Below are 20777 nucleotides of genomic sequence, written 5' to 3'. Positions count from 1 at the left end.
ATTAGCCAACCAATGCCAATCACGGATCTAATAGACACCTATTATACCGCCAGCGTGAATATCTTTGAGAAGCCTATCCCTTCTCTCCGAGCATCACCCTTCGCTACCAACCTCGCCCTGTATCTATGTTGTATCCTCCTGAAGATCCACCTGCATCCAACTACTCTCCGACCCACTGGAAGCTCCACCCACTCCCATATGTCAGTTTGGTACAACGAATCCATCACATCGCCCATAGTCATCTTTCACTTCTCAGCATCAGGCTCACCTAGAGCCATCTAAATAGAAGATAAATCCCCTGCGATAATGGAGTTGTCCATGTACCTCGTCGATATCCTGCGATCATGCCGTGTGATTCTTCTCACAGGTTGCTGCTCCACCTGCTCTGTATCCCTGTCCACGTGTCTCAGCCTTCCTGCCCTGCCTGCTCATGTGGTCATGCCCAACATGCCACACACATGCAGAGGTGAAATCCGCTATATCCACTACAGCTCCACCTTTTGAAGTGCTCCTGATCAACTTATACATGTTACCGAGTCGTTGTGCTTTCATGATTACCTGTGCCCCCTTAAATACCTTAAGAGCACTATCAATACTTGTGTACTTGCATCCTTTTTCCTCAAGTACACCAAGAGAAATCAAATTCCGTTTCAAATCAGGAACGTGCCTGACATCAATCAAGGTACGGTCCACCCCATCAAACATCTTGATGCGCACCGTACCAACAGCCACAACATTACAGGCAGTATCATTGCCCATAAATACCTGTCTACCATTGCACTACCTATAGTTGGTGAACCAACTCCGATGAGGAGTCATATGAAAAGATGCCCCTGTGTGTAGCAGCCACTCGTCCTTACGATCATCGTATGACCGTTTGAGCGAAGACACAGATAAAACATCACCATCACATCTACTTGATCCATCTGACGTGGCAGCATTGGCCTCCCTATATGAAGCCTCAGAATCTTCTCTCTTCGATTTAGGATTTTCACAATCCTTCTTCACATGTCATTCCTTCCCATAGTTCCAGCACTTTACCTTTCTTTTGCCCTTTCCCTTGGATTTAGACCTAGAGCCTGAAGAACCTGTACCTTGTTCAGAATTCCTACCCCTTCTAAGCAGTGCCTCAGAAGATATCCCCATGTCGACATTAAGTTTTCTCATAGCTTTCCCTTGAAGGGCCGAGATAACGGTGTCGACACTCAGGATTTTATTCGTGCTGCACATAGTGTCCTTAAATGACTCATACGACGCCGGAAGAGAATTCAGCAACATACATGATTGTTTTTCATCTTTCATTACTTCCTCCATATCTAGCAATTTATAAACTAATTTATTAAAGTTGCTGATGTGAGCCTCCAAATCTCCATCATCTGCCATCTTGAAGTTATACCTCTGCCGCTTCAAGTGCAGGCGATTTTCAGAGGATTTTTTCGCATAGACATCCTCTAACTTCGCCCATAACTTAGCCGCAGCTTTTTCTTTCATGACGTTGTAGAGAAAACCTCGTCCGTGAGACAAACGGATCGATGATAAAGCTTTCTTATTAAGAGTATTCCAATCATCATCAGTCATAGTAGACTTCCGCTCCTCAAGAGCATCATCTTCGCCTTGCTTGATTAAGGAACTCATCATCTTGATTTTCCATAACTCAAAATTATTTTTCCCTGAGTACTTCTCAATCTCATACCTAGTGCTCGCCATTATTACTAATCCCTCAGATTCAGATCTGTGCCCCAACGATAGCTCTGATACCACTTGTTGGGATTTTTGCTGCGGAATCACACAAATTTAGATCTAGGATAGCAATACAATGACACCAAGCACACACAAGAGAACATAGATTTAACGTGGAAAACCCTTGCGGAAAAAAATCATGACACAAAGCGACAGATCTCCACTATGAAAATAGAAATTACAAAGAGAGAGGACTTACCCAATTCGAACAACCTCGAATCTCACCCTTGCTACACCCTTTGATTTTCCTAGAACCCATTTAGAAAGCCTTAGAATTATTTCCCATCACATAGAAAAGCCCTAGGAACACCTATTTATAATTTAGGCAACTTCCCTTTCGCATCCCAGTTGCGAAAGGACTTAGATTTAAGACATATCGCAATACTCTTCACCATGTCTTCAATCTTCAACCGTGTAGCTTCTTGACTTCTTCTCTTATTTCTGCATCAATCATAGCTTCTCTTGCACACTTCGTCTTCCTTTTACACCATCGCCAAGCCCAGAGAAGTTTTATAAACCTTGAACTTCTCTATAGGAACGATCTAGGAGAGCATGTCCATTGATTAGAATCCACATGCCCAACCATCTTTGTTCCTGTCTTCTCAAAAGAAAAGACAGTCTTTTTACCATCTCGTCGTTACCCAATATTGCTTGCCGGGGTACTTGCTCACAACACTGACAGCCTGTGAAATAACCGGTCTAATCCAGACTTTGGCATACACTGCCAACCGCATTCGAATAAGGCTCATGAGATATCCTGCTTTTCCTCATCTGTTTTGGGACATGTCCTGAGGAAAACTTGAGGAGAGACGCGTAGGGAACGCTCTTCAGCTTTACTTGATCCATCACATCCTTGATTAATACCTATACACAAGGTATTCCTCCTGTGATTACCAGAGCCTACTACTCATTTATTCTTAATGCCGAGAACCATCTTTGCAAACCCCCGATCCTTCATCCTGAATGTCCCACTTAACCGAGTCTTCAGTACATTAATTTCAAACATGTCATAATTGGCGATCTACATGTCACCAATTCCTGACTCATCATGAATGAATCAAACTACTGCCTAGGCGACAGGTCGAACCACGACCTCCTGCAAAGTCTTTTCTCATCCCCTTTAACTTCGAACTACTCTGGTTGCTTCATGTAGATCTGTTCTTCACTTTCCCTTACAGAAGTGCAGACTCCACATCCATCCTTCCAGCTCAAGATCACATTAACCAACCAACGCCAATCACGGATCTAATAGACACTTGCTATACCGTCGGCGCGAATATCTCTGAGAAGCCTATCCCTTCTCTCCGAGCATCACCCTTCGCTACCAACTTCGCCCTGTATCTATGTTGTATCCTCCTGAAGATTCACCTGCATCCAACCACTCTCCGGCCCACTGGAAGCTCCACCCACTCCCATATGTCGGTTTGGTATAACAAATTCATCACATCGCCCATAGTCACCTTTTACTTCTCAGCACCAGGCTCACCTAAAGCCATCTGAATAGAAGATAAATCCCCTGCGATATTGGATTCGTCCATGTACCTCGCCGATATCCTGCGATCATGCCGTGTGATTCTTCTCACAGGTGGCTGCTCCACCTGCTCTATATCCCTGTCTACGTGTCTCAGCCTTCTTGCCTTGCCCGCTCATGTGATCATGCCCAACATGCCACACACATGCAGAGGTGAAATCCGCTACATCCACTGTAGCTCCACCTTTTGAAGTGCTCCCGATCAACTTATACATGTTACCGAGTCGTTGCGCTTTCATGATTACCTGTGCCCCCTTAGATACCTTAAGAGTACTATCAATACCTATGTACTTGCATCCTTTTGCCTTAAGTACACCAAGAGAAATCAGATTCTGTTTCAAATCAGAAATGTGCTGACATCAGTTAAGGTACGCTCCACCCCATCAAACATCTTGATGCGCACCGAACCAACAATCACAACATTACAGGTAGTGTCATTGCCCATAAATACCTGTCCACCATTGCACTCCCTATAGCTGGTGAACCAACTCCGATGAGGAGTCATGTGAAAATATGCCCCTGTGTCTAGCATCCACTCGTCCTTACGATCATCGTATGACCGTCTGAGCGAAGACACAGATAAAACATCACTATCACATCTACTTGATCCATCTGGCGTGGCAGCATTGGCCTCCCTATATAAAGCCTCAGAATCTTCTCTCTTCGATTTAGGATTTTCACAATCCTTCTTCACATGTCCTTCCTTCCCACAATTCCAGCACTTTACCTTTCCTTTGCCCTTGCCCTTGGATTTAGACCTAGAGCCTGAAGAACTTGTACCTTGTTGAGAATTCATACCCCTTATAAGCAGTGCCTCAGAAGATATCCCCATGTCGACGTTAAGTTTTCTCATAGCTTTCCCCTGAAGGGCCGAGATAACGGTGTCGACACTCAGGGTTTTATTCGTGCTGCACATAGTGTCCTTAAATGACTCATACGACGCCGGAAGAGAATTCAGCAACATACATGATTGTTCTTCATCTTTCATCACTTCCTCCATATCTAGCAATTTACAAACTAATTTATTAAAGTTGCTGATGTGAGCCTCCAGATCTCCACCCTCTACCATCTTGAAGTTATATCACTACCGCTTCAAGTACAAGCAATTTTCAGAGGATTTTTTTGCATAGACATCCTCTAACTTCGCCCATAACTTAGCCGCAGCTTTTTCCCTCATGACGTTGTAGAGAACCTCATCCGTGAGACATAAACGGATTGATGATAAAGCTTTCTTATCAAGAGTATTCCAATCATCATCAGTCATAGTAGACTTCCGCTCCTCAAGAGCACCATCTTCGCATTGCTTGATTAAGGAACTCATCATCTTGATTTTCCATAACTCAAAATTATTTTTCCCTGAGTACTTCTTAATCTCATACCTAGTACTCGCCATTATTACTAATCCCTCAGATTCATATCTATGCCCCAACGATAACTCTGATACCACTTGTTGGGATTTGTGCTGCGGGATCACACAGATCTAGATCTAAGATAGTAATACAATGACACCAAGCACACACAAGAGAATACAGATTTAACGTGGAAAACCCTTGCGGGAAAAAACCACGGCACAAAGCGACAGATCTCCACTATGAAAATAGAAATTACAAAGAGAGAGGACTTACCCGATTCGAACAACCTCGAATCTCACCCTTGCTACACCCTTTGATTTTCCTAGAACCCCTTTAGAAAGCCTTAGAATTATTTCTCATCACCTAGAAAAGCCCTAGGAACACCACCTATTTATAGTTTAGGCAACTTCCCTTTCGCATCCCAGTTGTGAAAGGACTCAGATTTAAGACATATCGCAACAGAAATCACATGTAATCTGGTCTATGCCACAAGAAATCTGTTGGGGATGATGATGGCCTGTCGATGGAGAGGTCTTTGGATGTAAGAACTTAAAGCTATTGAGGGAAATTATAGAAACCGACAACAAAGTCCGAGTTGGAGATGCTCTTGAGATGAGTTTGAAAGAGAATGTTTGCAAAAGGGTTAATCTTGTAATATGGACTTAGACAAGAAGAATTATTAACAATGATAAGTTGGAGTTGATGGAGATGGATCAATGCAGATGTCTCTGGATGTAAAAGCTTTTTTTTTTTTTTTTTTTTTTTTTTTAAAAAAACACCCCACATGGGTACTCGAACCCATGACCTGAGTGTTGAAAGAGAATGTTAGCAAGAAGGGTCAGTCTTGAAATTTAAACGTAGACAAGAAAAATTACTGGTAATGTTCAAGTTGGAGTGCTTCTGGAAGTTGGCCATTGATGAAGATGTCTTTGGATGCCAATAGTTCCAAGTCAAAGATGCGCTTGAAATGATGAGATTGAAAGAGAATGTTAGCGAAGGAGTTAAAAAGTCTTGAAATCATCGATACTATAGTTGCACGAAGGTTGCAAGAGTAGTGGCCAAGCAAATATAAATTGGTAGGAAGTGGAAGGAGGAGTGAGAGTCTGAAGTGGGAGAAAAACCTGGTTAGAAGGGGGAGAGAAGGAAAGTGGTGGGGGATCCACAATTAATGGGCAATAATGAGAGAGTTCGATTCATCAGCTAGCTCAAGTAAGAAAGGGGTTTCCAACCCAAAGATCTGAAGCAAAAGGAGCAATCCTCTAACCAACAAGCGCAAGCATCCTCTTCTACTGGAAATGGCTGGACATTCTCCATCAGACTAGCGGTCCACCTTATGTTCCTAAATCAGGTTAGAAAAAGTGCCGACCTTTGGACAGATCAGAGGTTGTTTTATCATCGTTGGTGGGGTCCACTTGAACCTTGGATATGCCTAATTTTTTTTGGGGATATAACATAAAATGATATGGAAAAATGGATGGACGGTGTTGATAAACCCATACATCACGGTGGGTCCCTCAGAGCCCCAACGCGTTCTGAGCTGAGGACAGGCGGGGAAAATTTCTAATCAGCGTCCCTCAAGGTGGGCAGTGAGTTCCTCACCAACCAATCCGCGTCTGAGGTTCTACTGTTTGGTTTCGGTTTTTGGCTTGTAGAAGTGGGGCCCTATTGCTCGATGATCCAAACAGTTGAGATATTGTGGGTTGTGCTGTTAGACGGTCCATGCACCAAAAATTCTCTAGATTGATAGAATCCTAATCCTTCAATACAAGTTCATAAAGTATTGCAATGGCTCACATTCAATAGAAGAAGGCAACTATTTAGATTGCTAGGATCTTTTAAGTGCATGTAGCAATCCATAGATAGGTCATCATGTCAACGGTTTGGATCAGCGAACCATGGGCACAACTTGTACAAAACCGTGCACCCAAACAGTACCGTACAACCTTTCAGCTTGAGCATTTTAAGAGATTTGATAGCATACATTATGCATGAGAACATTCATACACCCCGTCCATCTATCTTGTCGGATCATGGATCATGTTAGGAACCGGACCCAGAAATGAGGCAGATCCAAAACTCAAGTGGGCCGCACGATGTAAAAGAGGGCAGGGAAATGCCTACCGTTGAAACCTCCCAGGGTCCATTGTGATGTTTGTTCTATTTTTCTTTTTTTCACGCGTGAAGTTTAAAACACGTGATTCTCGTGTGGCCTAGGTGGCGAAAATGAGTGCCATATATGGTTATATAATGAGATACGATTAATATAATCGGACGGTTAGGAGCTAGTCGTTTCAATGGGTTAACATATGGTCACTTTCACTAATAGCTTAATAGAAAGTGAGTTTTGAGATGGGTCGGTCCGATGGCTCGACGAATGAATGGCTTAGATTGATGTTGGAGTTGGAGGATTTGTACATGTCAGTTAAATATAAGAATCTAAGGATTAGTCTATCTTTTTGGTAACGTTGTTTTGGCTCAAAGGGCTCAAAGGGTTTATCCACGTTATGAGTTCAACTATCATTAGTAATGCAAGTCTATGGTGAGAATCATGAGTCAAATGAAGACGAATTGATCTCTAACTTTATGGGTTTGCCATGGGTCACTATAGGTTGGTATTAGATGGTTTAAAATGGACTGATTTGATGTACGAATGTGTAATTTATTTAGACAGATTTTTAGGGTAATCGGAAAGACCTAAGTCGGTGGTTTTGATTCATCGATTATGGGTCATGATCAATTAGGTTTAGTGTATGTTCAATGGTTAGATTTGGGTTAATTTATGGATAAACAGGTGGTCTTGTGAGTACTAGTGGTCAGAGTGAACGTACACACACATATACATAAAATCATATAATTATTAACTACATAAATCAATAATTCACATTAAGAAAATCGATAACGTATATCAATGGTCACATCTTGTACAAATTCATTAATGCATGTACGCATGAATTGATGGACCTATACGTGTATGCTTGAATGAATGCAAGTGTACATGTATGCACATACATGGTGATGGGGTTAATTTATGGATAAACAAGTGGTCTTGTGAGTACTGGTGGTGAGAGTGAACATACACACACATATACATAAAATCATATAATTATTAATTACATGAATCAATAGTTCACATTAAGCAAATCGATAACGTATATCAATGGTCACATCTTGTACAAATTCATTAATGCGTGTATACATGAATTGATGGACCTATACATGTATGCTTGAAATGAATGCAAGTGTTCATGTATGCATGTACATGGTGATGGAGAAAGGGTTAGGTACCATTTTCACTCTTGCTCACACGCAGTCTCTACTTTGTGAGAGTTCAAGATTTTTAGAGATTTCAAGGGTTCACATAATCTTATTATCGCGGACAAGATTCGAAGCTAATTAAAGAACCATTGCTTAGCTTGAATCACCACCTAGGAGATCGCAATGTCTCAACCTCGGTTGCTATTTGAGGAGACAAAAGTTGTGAAAAAAGAAAGAAATAAAAGGCAATATAGCAAACTAATAAATAAAAAATATAAAATGACACTTGGTGTCTGATACACCAGGATCCAAGAATTAACTAAGGTGTAAAGTATACACCCAAGTGTTACTTGAAGGTAAAGCAAGGGGTGTCTAAGAAGAGAGATGTGCAATATAAAAAATGCAAAATAAAATGGATAGTCAGAACACCACCTGTGCATGTGGAATTTGAGAGAAGTGAGAGATACAATACTCCTCCCTATAGAAGACAATCAAGAATCCCAAATCCAGACTCTACTCCGATCAACTTGAATTGTTGAGATGGTTTGGATATGGGTAATGGGTTAGGCTAGATAGCTTAGATTTAGCAGATGATGGATGTGATAGATGTATGAGGTTCACCTTCTCTTTTTTCACTTCCTCCCTCTTGTTCTCACTATCTCCCTCACACCACCACCTAACATCAAAGATTTCTTGTAAAGAAAATGGTGTCTCAAGTGAGAAAGGAGGAGTGTTATAGATGAGTTGATGACATTTATGTAATAAATAAAAAGTTTAAGGGTGAAAATGTTATGTGGAGAGGTTTGATTAGCTATTGGACATGTATGATCTCTTGATTGTCTTGTGCAAATGACCTTTTTACTCTTTCGGTGACAATCAGATTATCACCAAGTGGCTAAATCTTTCCCAACCAACCTAGAGATCTCTACACAGTCCTGTGGAGACGTCAATTGACTTTTGTCCGTTAATGACAATGTGGTTGTCGTCAGCCCATATATTCATGCTTTCTTTATATATGCTGCTTTTGGGCGAACCAAGGCACCCTTCAGTGGGCTCGGTGTGGATAGAATGTGCTGATATTAATTATTAGATTGCCGTCAAGATCAAATATTGCACTTTGGCCTTTTCTATTGGGCCTGGATGGGTTTATAAGGTCATTGTGTTATTTTAGAATTGGTTATGGAGTGGTTGGGTAGGTTTGAGTGAGTAGGTTTCTAATGAGGGTTTTTCAAATTTTTGATTTCCTAAGTGGAGTCATTCTATCAAGGTGTGTATATATATTTTAAAATTATTTTATCATCACCACCATCATCGTTATCATTTAGGCCTTATCCTAACTGAGTGGCTTTACAAAACTTGTTCTTCCATTGCACTCTATCAAGGACCATGTCCTCAGTTAAAACATAGCTCATTAAGTCATTTCTTACTACTTTCATGTACTTTTGGACATTCACCTTGCCCTTTTTGAGCCATCAACTTAAACCAACTCACTCCTAACTAGTGTACTTCTTAGTCTCTACTGTCATAGACAAGCCATCCAAATCTACTTTCCCTCATCATATTACCTATTAGTGCTTTTCCTAAGTTCCCTCAAATGCATTAATTTCCAATTTTATTCCCCATTGTCTTATCGTTCATTCATTTCAGCATCGTCATTTTAACTATGCACATACAAGGGTTAATTGATATAATAAAAAACTTTTGGTAAATTGTTCGTCCGTAACTCAATAGTTAAAGTACATTCAATATCACAAGTGACTTCTAAACCTCTATCGGTATACCATCCTGCAGTATGGCCTTTCCTATTTTCATCATTTTCAAAGCTTATTTCGCTTCAGATATTCTAATCTTACGAAAGTATCTATGGTCTCGACCTCATTTGAATAGATAGCTCCTTCAATCCCTATACTCTTAGGAGTCATTTGGCAGCATGGATTGTATGTGAATTAGAATCCAAACGACAATTACCATGGAATCTATGTAAATTGAAATCATTGGTTGTGTTTTGCACTATGCATATGGATTCTATGTGAATCCAATTTTTATTTTTATTTTTTGACAACTTTCTCCATACATGATATGCATTTTTATGCATTTTACTAATTCTCAATAGTGGCCTACTGTAAGGTTTATATGAAATCCACTCCGATCACCAGGTGTGGCACTCCATTTTAGCTGTAGTGTCTAGAGAGTCAACCCATGATTCAGGTGGACCATACAATTGAAAACAATATACAGGGCATCCCTCTCCCAACCGTTTCCCTTCATATGGCCCACTTAAATCATGTATCGGGCTGGATTTTGGGCCCTACGGCTACTAGTGATCAAGGTAGATTTCACATAAACATTAAGGTTGGGCACACTAATTCTTGACATCAACTACCACCATTCATGTAGAGACGCCGTGTCGTGAACCCATCTAGGCCTTAAAAATGTTATGGGACATGACCACCGTGATATTTACGTAAAATCCACCCTGATAACCAAGCGCGTCGCTTAATTTTAGCTGTAGGGCCCAAATATTAGATTGTTATATGATTTAGGTGGGCCATACAAAGGGAAACAACAACCTTCACCCTGCAAACTATTTCCTTTCGTGTGGCCTATATGAATTGAGAATGGGCCTGATATTTTGCCCTTAGGCCTACATTTTATATCTAACAATTGAAGTAGATTTCATATAATCATCAAGATGGGCCTTGAAAAAATGAAATCAACGGTGGGTGTCCCTCTCCCCACTTTCCCTTAGTATAGCTTTCCGAAATTATACACCGAGCATACTTTTAGACTTTACAATCAAATTAAGGGGACACACTTAGTGATTGAGATAGATTTCATATAAACATCATAGTGGGCCCCAACAATTTTGAAGCAAGCATACAATTCATTTTTGTACTCATCCATGGTAAGGGTGGTGATGGGGTTTGAAAACATAGCTTAGCCAATGAATTTAAAACAGGTAAAAGGGTCGTAAATAGAATCCATTTACCACCACTATACTACTCCCCAAACACACTCACTTTAATGCCTTTACCACCTATTACCACCATTTTCTTAGTGTCAAATGTCCCCTTAAAGTGATTGTCATTTAATGAGTTATGAAAATAGCTTTTATAACTTTTATAGATCTTATTATCCTTAATCGGCATTCTGTCATCATCGTTCTTAATACATCTAACATGATCTATGTCCCTAACCTTATTCTATCTCATTATTGCAAGTTTAAAGACATCTTTCTCACTTTCCCTTATTTTTAATATATCATAATTATCATCATATTCTTTAAGTTTAGCCTCACTACTTTCTTATGGTTCCTTCTAGGCATTTCTATATTCTTCTAAAATTTTCTTATTTGTAGTTGTTTTTTAGGCTTTAAAACAAGATTGTTTATCTCTAATAACCTTTTGGACCTCATTGTTCCACTATATGATTTTTTTTTATATATATATATATAAGTGGCTTTTTCCTTTTAGATAATCCTAATTTATTTTTTTTTTATACCATTTTCCTAATACACTAAGCTTTCATGTTCTATATAAATTTAACTAGGTGGTAGATAAATAAAAGGAATGATGATAAATATATATTGAATGTGAGCTTGTGAGAGATGTCCTAGTCGTCTATGTTATAGCATGGGAAAAGATAAGGGAGTGGTAGATAGAGTAGTCGATGAAGCATGTGAGGAGAAATAATAGAGGTCGTCGTGCTCGTTAACTAGTTCAATCATCGTCTTTGAAGCTAAGTCCTAAAAGAGACAAATGTTTTACGTAAATGGTAATCAAACAGTTTAAAGACCAAGTAGTTGACTTATAGAGAAGAGGTTAACATGAAAAGAGGGAACATATAAAATATCAGTGATAGAAATAGAGGGTGTAGAAGTGGTGGAATCCACATGAGTAGTTGTGACATGATTAACATTATGTAATGTAACCAAAAAACTTTAGTAGATTTTGTAGATGATTGAAGTAGATATGAGGAATGAGTTATATGGGTAGTCACATCGGTGTTAATGACCAATGTGGGAGAAAGAGAAGAGGCAAAAAAGCAAGAGGAATTACCTGCAAGTAGTACATCCGTCTGTATAATACCTTTTATTGAGCAATGATAAGATTTGACGATACTGATCTAGATAAAAGTGAAAACGAGTGAAGCAGGGACGTTAGGACCCATAAGGCCATGAGATGATGGTGCATTCGATTTGAATGGAGTTAAGTTGTAGCAGTGATAACAAGGATGATGCCATGAATGACATAACATTTCTCCTTGGTGTGGCCAACCTAGCCACAATGATCACAAGTGGGTCTAAAGTGACACCGGTCGTGGTTGTCCTTAAGAAAGTTTGGTCCTGGATCGCGAGGACCCACATTAGGTTGATTTTTCACGACGAGTAAGGCAATTGTAACATTGGAATGTGAGTGGGGAAAGGAAATCTCTCATTGTTTTTCTCATTGAATAAGCAATTATAGACTTTATTGATTATAACAAAATGATTCATAAGAAAAAATGCTCTTGAATAGCGAGCCTAATTTAAACCCCAAAAGGAATTGCATAAGACGTTCCTGTTGATAATGGGAGGCAAGGTCCTAAGCAACCTACAAGTACACATGGGTAAAAAAAGAACAAAATGACAATTCGTCCAAATATAATTTCAATTGGAAAAAAAAAATGTAGCAATAGTAGAATGGCCTTGTGTGTAAGAACATGGAACATTAGAGTTGGAATTGCGTGGAGCATTACTCTAAGAAAATTGATCACGTATATCAGTCCCAACATAATAAGCATTGTTGGTATAAACAATGATATTGAATACTTTTTTAGTGAGGGCATTGAGAATCCAAAATAGGACCATATGGTTGCAACGGGTCCACAAGAAAAAAAAAATAGAAGAACCACTAGATGGTTGTGGGTTGGAACCATCAACAAAGCACAAATTATTTTTTTCACTAAGAGCAACAATCATGGCATGACCCCAAGTAAAATAGTTATCGCTTGTAAGTGGTTGAGATATGAGCATAATAGAAAGCTTATCAGAATGATGAAGATATCAGAGATATAGGGAATTGGGATGTGCTTGGAGAAGTAATGAATCATATATGATAAATAACAAGAAGAGAAGCAATTATGATATATAAAAACCAAGTGTAGACATCCTAGTATGGAAGAGGTAGTATGCAGTGAATATTGCTAGGCAGGTAGGGCAGGGCGCGGGAGAGGTGTATTGGTTTTTTTAATTAAGGATCACCTACCAGATTGTGCACTAGGGCGATGAAGCTATCACACCTCAAGGATCACCTAAGAACAATCACCATTTTTGTCATGCCTCTAAGACATCAGAAGAGATGGGGCTGTCACCATTTTTGTGTGTTAGGGAGATGTGCTATCGGGGTGATGGATTGTCACCAAGAGATGGGCCATAGGAGTTACTATGTGTTGGGGAGATGGGTTGTCACTAGGAGATGTGTCTATAGCTCAAGTTGGTGGAACAGATAAATCGGGCAACATTAGTAACCGTGGATAATCAAGAAAGACAAGAGTCGATGATGCAATTAGTTTAGTGACAGAGATGGATCAAGGGGCCGATGACGATTCAAGGGTCAGAGCGATTTGAGGGGAGGGGAGGGGAGGGGGGAGGGATCTATTTATGACTGTCAACAGATCTATTGTATGCCTTAATCGAATATATGGGGGAGAAGAAAAGATGAGATGAGAATTGGGAGAGAAAGAAAAGAAAACTAGGAAGGAGAATTATTAATGTTTTTGTCTAGAGATGTTACATTGCATCCTCTTATCTAAGCACTACAATAAAGCTAGAGACAACAACAATGATTAAGATAACTCATAATTAAAAGATGAGATTTGAATTTAAAAATGAAAATTTCAAATTCAAATGAGATCTCATCATCCCATTGTCCATAAAAAAATCTTATCATGAAGGTTTGGGATTAGGGAACCAAGAAGAGAGACTTGTCCAAGTCTCCCACATAGCATCTTTTGATGACGAGTTGGCCCAATGATCCTAGACCTCTGTGATTGTTGTGTTATGAAGCTCAACCATCTAACGATTGAGAATAACCAACCGATCTAGCAGTATAATGCCTTCATTTGTGATTTGTGGTAGTTTTGACACATAAATAGTAGATTGGCTACTTGATAGGGACCATAGAACTAGAGTCAAAGCTTTAAATTATTGCGTATTTGGACTAAAGCTTGTCAATACGTTTGGAGACGCAAGAAAATCATATTGCCCACATCAAATTCCTTTTTGGTGCTGTGTTTGTTTATAGCCCGTGTCATGTGAGTTTTGGCCACTAACAAATTTAAGCAATAAAATATGATGCCCATCATGAAGGGCATGCTCAACGTGGTGTACACTACTAGAACTAAGTAATGATCGTAGGGGGAGGTTGGTCAAACAACGCCTTGTAAGGAGTCATGTGAGTGGACAAGTGGAATGAAGTATTATACCATCATTCCACCCAAAGGAAACTAATGAACTCATTGATGCAGTTGAAGATCGGAGAAATAACGTATATTTTAATGCACTGATTAACAACTTCCATTTGACTATTTGATTGAGGTGGTACGTCGAGTTCATATGTTGTTCCACCCCTTAAATCTTAAAGAATTTCTTCCAAAAATGGCTTGTAAAGACAGGATTGTGGTTGCTCATAATAAATTTTAGCATATGCCATGAAGTTTAAAGATATTCTCGACGTAAGCATGAGCAAAGTGGGCTGCGATGTAAGGATATGCTAGGGTGACAAAATGGACTTATTTGGAGAGGTTATCCATGACTACAAGTATAAGACTTTTACTAATGAAAAGGGGAGCGCATCGATGAAGTCATTGAGACATTCATCCAAATATAGTCCAGTATGGGTTGGGGCTTTAAGAGACCAAGTGGGGTGACGGACTCTACCTTATTCCATTATCAAATTTCGTATTCTACCACAAATTTCATTACTGCACATTTCATCCCCTTCCAATAGAAAGTATTTGAGAGTCATTTGAATGTCTTGTAGGATCTGAACTAGACAGTAGTTGGAAAGGAGTAAAGGTGATGGAACAATTTATTACACAAAGGGGATGAAGGCAAAAGCATAATACGACTCTTATATCGGATTACAACATTCGACATCAAGTACCTAGGATAGGTAGAAAGGTTCAAATGAAGGGTTGAGAGTAACCATTAGATAGTTGCATCCTAATGATAACTATCTTGGATGAGAAGAGATATAGCTACTGTACTGTCTTCATAATTTTGTGACAACATGTTAACAACCTTATCATCGCTCCCCTTCCCATAGGCGATAATAAAGTCACACTCAACAACTTTGATATATATTTTTGTTGTATTCTAGTCTGCACCCATTGGCCGAGCATGTACTTGATGCTACGATGATCCATTAAGATCATTAAGTAGAGCCTGATCAAGTAGTGTTGCCATTTTATCATGACTTGGAGGATTGTGAGCATCTCCTTCTCATACATGGACAACCCCCGATTCTGATTCACTAGTCTTACTTGAGAATGTGATTAGACGATTGCCTTACATGAGAACTCCCCAATACTGTCCCACTTACTTCACCTCAATGGAAAAAGGTTGTGAGAAATCAAGTACAGCCAATATTGAAGCAACAGTCATTGTCGTCTTCAAGGAAGTGAAAGCATCATCCGCCTCATCCGACCACTGAAAGAAACCCTTCTTGAGGAGCTGGTTAATGGGACAACAATACGACTATGATCTTTAATGCAATTGTGGTAGTAGCTTGTCAACTCTAAAAGACTATAAAGTAAGTCCCTTTAGTGAATGAGCAGTTGGCCAGTCAAGCATGGCTAAGATTTTCTCTGTTTTCACAGCCTATAACACCTCGTACTTTTCCATACTCGGATGTTACTAGGGAAATCTAATATAGTTTATGTATGTGAGGGATTACATTTAACTTAAATAATTCAAATTGTACACATGAAAACAGACTTCTGGAATTTCAATCGCGAGAAAATTTTATACAACACCTTGTTAGGAAAATTAAATCATCCATGATCAATATTGAGACCCAAATAGTTAAATCCATCATTTAACAAACTTACATTATAATATTGGACAATCCAATCTTACGATTGTGAAAATCAATTACTCAAGTTCACCTAGGAGCTTCCAAGAAATCATAAGATCTTCCATCACCAATTTTAAATAATCCAACAGTTGGATTGCGATGCCAATTGTTAGAACATGAGATTACTGTTCAATGTGAGATCGACCTTCATTAAACGACAAAATTTGATGTATAACATTTGCCGGGCGTGCTCATTTAAAGCCATACAAATCTAACCACCTGAAGGTAATTCCAACAATTAAAAACTACCTAGATAGTTTTCTAAGGCCCTAGGACCATTAATGAACAAAGTTAGATGGATTTGACCATTGGATCATCCTTTTAGACGCACCAAATTAAGAATTGTGGCCCACCTAGGTTATGGATCTGTCTCATTGCTTGACTGTGGTCCAAATGGGACCAGTAGATACCATTGAATGACATATATTTCACAAAACATTGTTGTGAACCCCACTTTTTATGCGGCATGTGTACACTAGCCGGAGTACACCTGTGGTGCACCAAACTATGATCTCAATCAAACCGGGTTTGACTCGAGCCCAAAGAGGAAATTCCTCTCCCCCATTTTCTTTTCCCGCCCGAAACCTAGCTTAGACGATCAAAACCGTCCATTGGGTTTGGATGATAAATCCGATCAAAACCCTGATCATCTCGCACATTGGTGCGTGTGAGTGTGCACACAAGTTTGAGCGCAAATAGACTATGCAGGAAGATGATTTCCAAAACGGGAACTCCGTTTTCCCTTGCTGTGCTAGCAATATGAAAGCATCATTCTCTCTTCATCTCAACCTTTCATTCTTAATCATCCTAGCCCTCAATTCTAGGGTTTTATTCCTTGGCTAGAAAAGGCGAAAAGAATCTTTCCGTTTCATGTGCTAGGATAGAGCTTAGAAGGTTCTCTAGTTGTTGCTAGGGTTTTCTCAACAACCATTAGAGTTTTCACCCATCGTCACATGACAAACCCGAACCCATCATAAAAAAGCAAATGATCATCCATATAGTGGGCCCCACAACCTCCAGGGACTAATCTAGTCTGTCCAGAGTCTTTGGATCGCAAGGAAAACCCCCAGATCTAGACTTGCCATGAACGACCAAATCATCTTCTCCATTTAACCAAAATACCCCACTATCTATGGTGGGCCTTAGTCAGTGATCTGAAGTGTTCATTTGATGGTCCATGCCTCTTAGAATCAATCCATATAAGTGGATCAGGGTCATGCAATTAGAATGCAATGTAGTCAGTAATTATCATTAAGAAATCACCAAGTTGTGTTTAGCTGAGCATAACTAATCCCTTGATTAATTAAGTCTTGAAGGCTCTAGAAATAGTTGGTTGAGCCCTATAAAATCTCTCTTGGAAACCTTTCCTAAAATAGAAAATTGAGAGAGAAATTCGATCAGTTATGAGAGCTGCACCGAGTTGGGGTTTGAGTCGTTCGAGTTTTGAGGTGTCTAGGGGGGCGAGTCCAGACACAGGTTGGGGATTAAAGAAAGAGATAGGTGAAAGTAGTAAAAAAAAATGTAGGGAAAGGTTGCTGGTTCGAGCCCGCTCGCAGTTCCACATCTGTTGAGTCAAGCTTGGAGCCTAAATTGCTGGTGTTGTGCCCTAGACCGAGTCGAAGGCAAATCTGGTCTAGATTTGCTGGACGAAAAGGAAGAAAAGGAGGAAGTTGGGAGGAAGATTAGAGGAGAGAGTTGGGTGTTGGTTTCATTGAGTTAACTCATTTGCATAATATATGTTTCAGGCTCTGGTCTGTCCAAATCAGTGTGATCATTCTAGAAGAGAAGAAGGAAGAAAGGAAAGAAAGGAGAAGAAGGTAGAAGAAGAACATAGAAAGTGAAATGAAATCTAGTTGAGTCAACTTCCTGACTCAGTACGAGTTAGTCGAGTGTTGGGGAGTTGAGTTCGGGTTGCCGCATTTAGAACTATTATTAGTTGCTGGTGCTTTCGACTTGCCAAGGAGAGTTTGTTTTGGCATCAAATCAAGTAATGTCTGTTGACTCACCCGAGTTGAGTTCGGGTTAGGTGAGTCAGTTTCCACAATCAATTTTCTTATTTTTATTTTTATTTTTGTCACTTTGTTATTAGGTAATAATTGTTAGATATTATTATTATTTTAATAATTGTTAAATTATTATATTATTATAATAATTATTATTAAAAATTATTAACATTGGTTATTATTGATATTATAATAATGTTGTTTATTGATCGTATGATAATACTATTACAATAACATTATTATCGTTAGATATTACCATTAGTAATATTTATTAGATATTATTATTCATTTACCTTTATCATGAATATTATTCATTGGAAAAATAAATAAATAATAATAAATAATAGATTTTTAATCCTTAAATTCTATATTGTACACTAAAACCCTAAATTTAAGTAATTCAAATCCTAAGTGATGATCTTAACTATAGATAGTGTTTAGAACTTGGATCTAACCATACAATTTCATAATTCGTGGTCGGATTCGATCTTAAGGGTGCACGCATATCCTATCAACATTAGTAGACAATTCGACTCATAAGGTGATAATTTTTCCCATTGGACTTTCTACTTTCATGTTATTCTAAGTGATAGTTTCACATTTTAACTTTGACTGATAATTGTTAGCTTTATTTCATGCTAACCTATGTTAGTTATTAGAATAGATCCTCAAATCATATGCTCAACATTTATTTAGTATAAGCACTTATATGTTGTACATGAATACTCTCTGATACTTGTGGATTGTTTATGAAGCTTGAATTGCCACATTGATTAGTGGAAAACTCAACTATGTATGAAAATCCAAAATTGAAATATGAACTTGAATGATTACGATCACCTTTATAGAATGGTTCCTCGAACTAGTGGTCATTTTTCTGTAATGGATTAAATTGAATTTTGTTTTGGACTTACCATCTTGTGGATCATTTATGCCTATGTGACTTTTTGGTTAATCCATTTTTATCGTAAACTTGAATAAACTTTTTGTCCTATGTGGCTTTGATTGACTATTTTCGTATAAACTTGTGATGGTAAGTTCTACCTGTTGTATTATGATAAGCCACTACTTGTAGAGGTTACCATTAAAATCATGCTTGTTAAAATCTTATGAGCTAGGGATGGTGGTATGTGTCATGCCCCAAACTCGGAAACCGGGTCACAAAATTTCCAATCGCCGAATCCGATGCCGACAGCCTCCATAATACTCCATTCTCGGCTCTCAGTGCCCATACACCAGATTCCGATCCTAAGATCCTACAAGGAGGATTTTTCAATGAACATTTATCTCATAAGAAGCATAACCACAAGTTTACCCAAATCACAAAGGCAACATCATCATCACATATCCACTAATATAAACATTTGAATATAGTGCTGAAAGGGAAATACATATATCAAAAATCAAAGCTCCAGAAGACAGCTGCACGCTCCAAGCTCAACGCTGCTGTGACCTAACGCCACCTGCATGCATCTATCATACATAAGTTTATAGAAAGCTTAAAGGGTAGTGTAAGTGGGTGCGATGAATGTGTCAAGCATATAAATATCAGAGTAAGTGGAAATACTGGCAATCCATAAATTGTACAATATCAGAGTAATGCGAAAATATGATGGTGAGTCTATAAATACCATCAGCCTTATCCATGTTATGTGATGTAAAACATAATAAACCAATATCATATACTGAAGAAACAACGTAGATCAGCTATGCAATGCAGAGACATAGTAAGCCAAATATCATATACTGGGAATACAATGCAATATGCAAATCCTGATGAGTCCATAAATACCGTCAGGATCATCTAGGTCATGTAAATGCAGAAACATGCAATCTAAAATGCCATATGCCACGGATGTAATGCAATATGCGGTGTGAATGAAATGACCAAGCAGAAGTGTTAAGTCGGGATGATGGTACGTAGTATCGTAGGCTATGGGGTCCATCATAAGGGACTTTTATCCAAACTAGTCCCATACCAAAATTTGGATAGCCACACTCAATGTGATAAAATCTTGATCACAAGTTAGTTGCGCGCCCCAACCGAAATTCTGGCCATTGCAAAGGTACACAATAATTAGTTGCGCACCGCCAGCTCGAGTGGATAGTGAATGAATGAGTAAAATGCTGAGTGCGACTCCTACTTAATAAGTCCATATATCAGTACCGTACATCTCTGAAATCATCACCGGGGTCTAGTACACTCGACGTCACCTGCCGCCCCATCAAGCGCACAACTGGGTAAGTAGAAAAGACCTCACTATCCGCCTGCCAGTAGTATACCAATGCCTACCCGACTTGTTGATAACGGACCCATTTATGAGCTGGTCAGACTCATCCTAGCATCGCCTAGTCCCTCGGGCGGGTAAGGCCACACCCCCTCCTAACCAATCATGATACAGTAGGAGACGCGACCTATTGGTATTCGACACTCGGGCGCTCATGTATCCACTCAGTCTAGACGTTGGGGTGTCCTTTGGTACCTGGAGGGTTTAAGGACTTTCACCCAGGGATATCTATAGCACCCCATATAGAAAAAGATTTTCGGTGTCCCATCTGGCCATCCACGATATGCATGTGAAGGCTACGACCATGATGTCGCTAGGGTGTACGGTGGTCATATCACAAAATGCACCAAAGGATATCTATGGCACCCCATATAGAAAAAGATTTTTGGTGTCCCATCTGGCCATCTACGATATGTCTGTGGAGGCTACGGCCTTGATGTCGCTAGGGCGATGGTGGTCATATTACAAAATGCGAGATGTGTGAGTCATAC

Source organism: Magnolia sinica, chromosome 18 (genome assembly GCF_029962835.1).
Source record: "Magnolia sinica isolate HGM2019 chromosome 18, MsV1, whole genome shotgun sequence".
NCBI classification, from domain to species: domain Eukaryota; kingdom Viridiplantae; phylum Streptophyta; class Magnoliopsida; order Magnoliales; family Magnoliaceae; genus Magnolia; species Magnolia sinica.
This window is presented reverse-complemented; position numbering follows the sequence as displayed.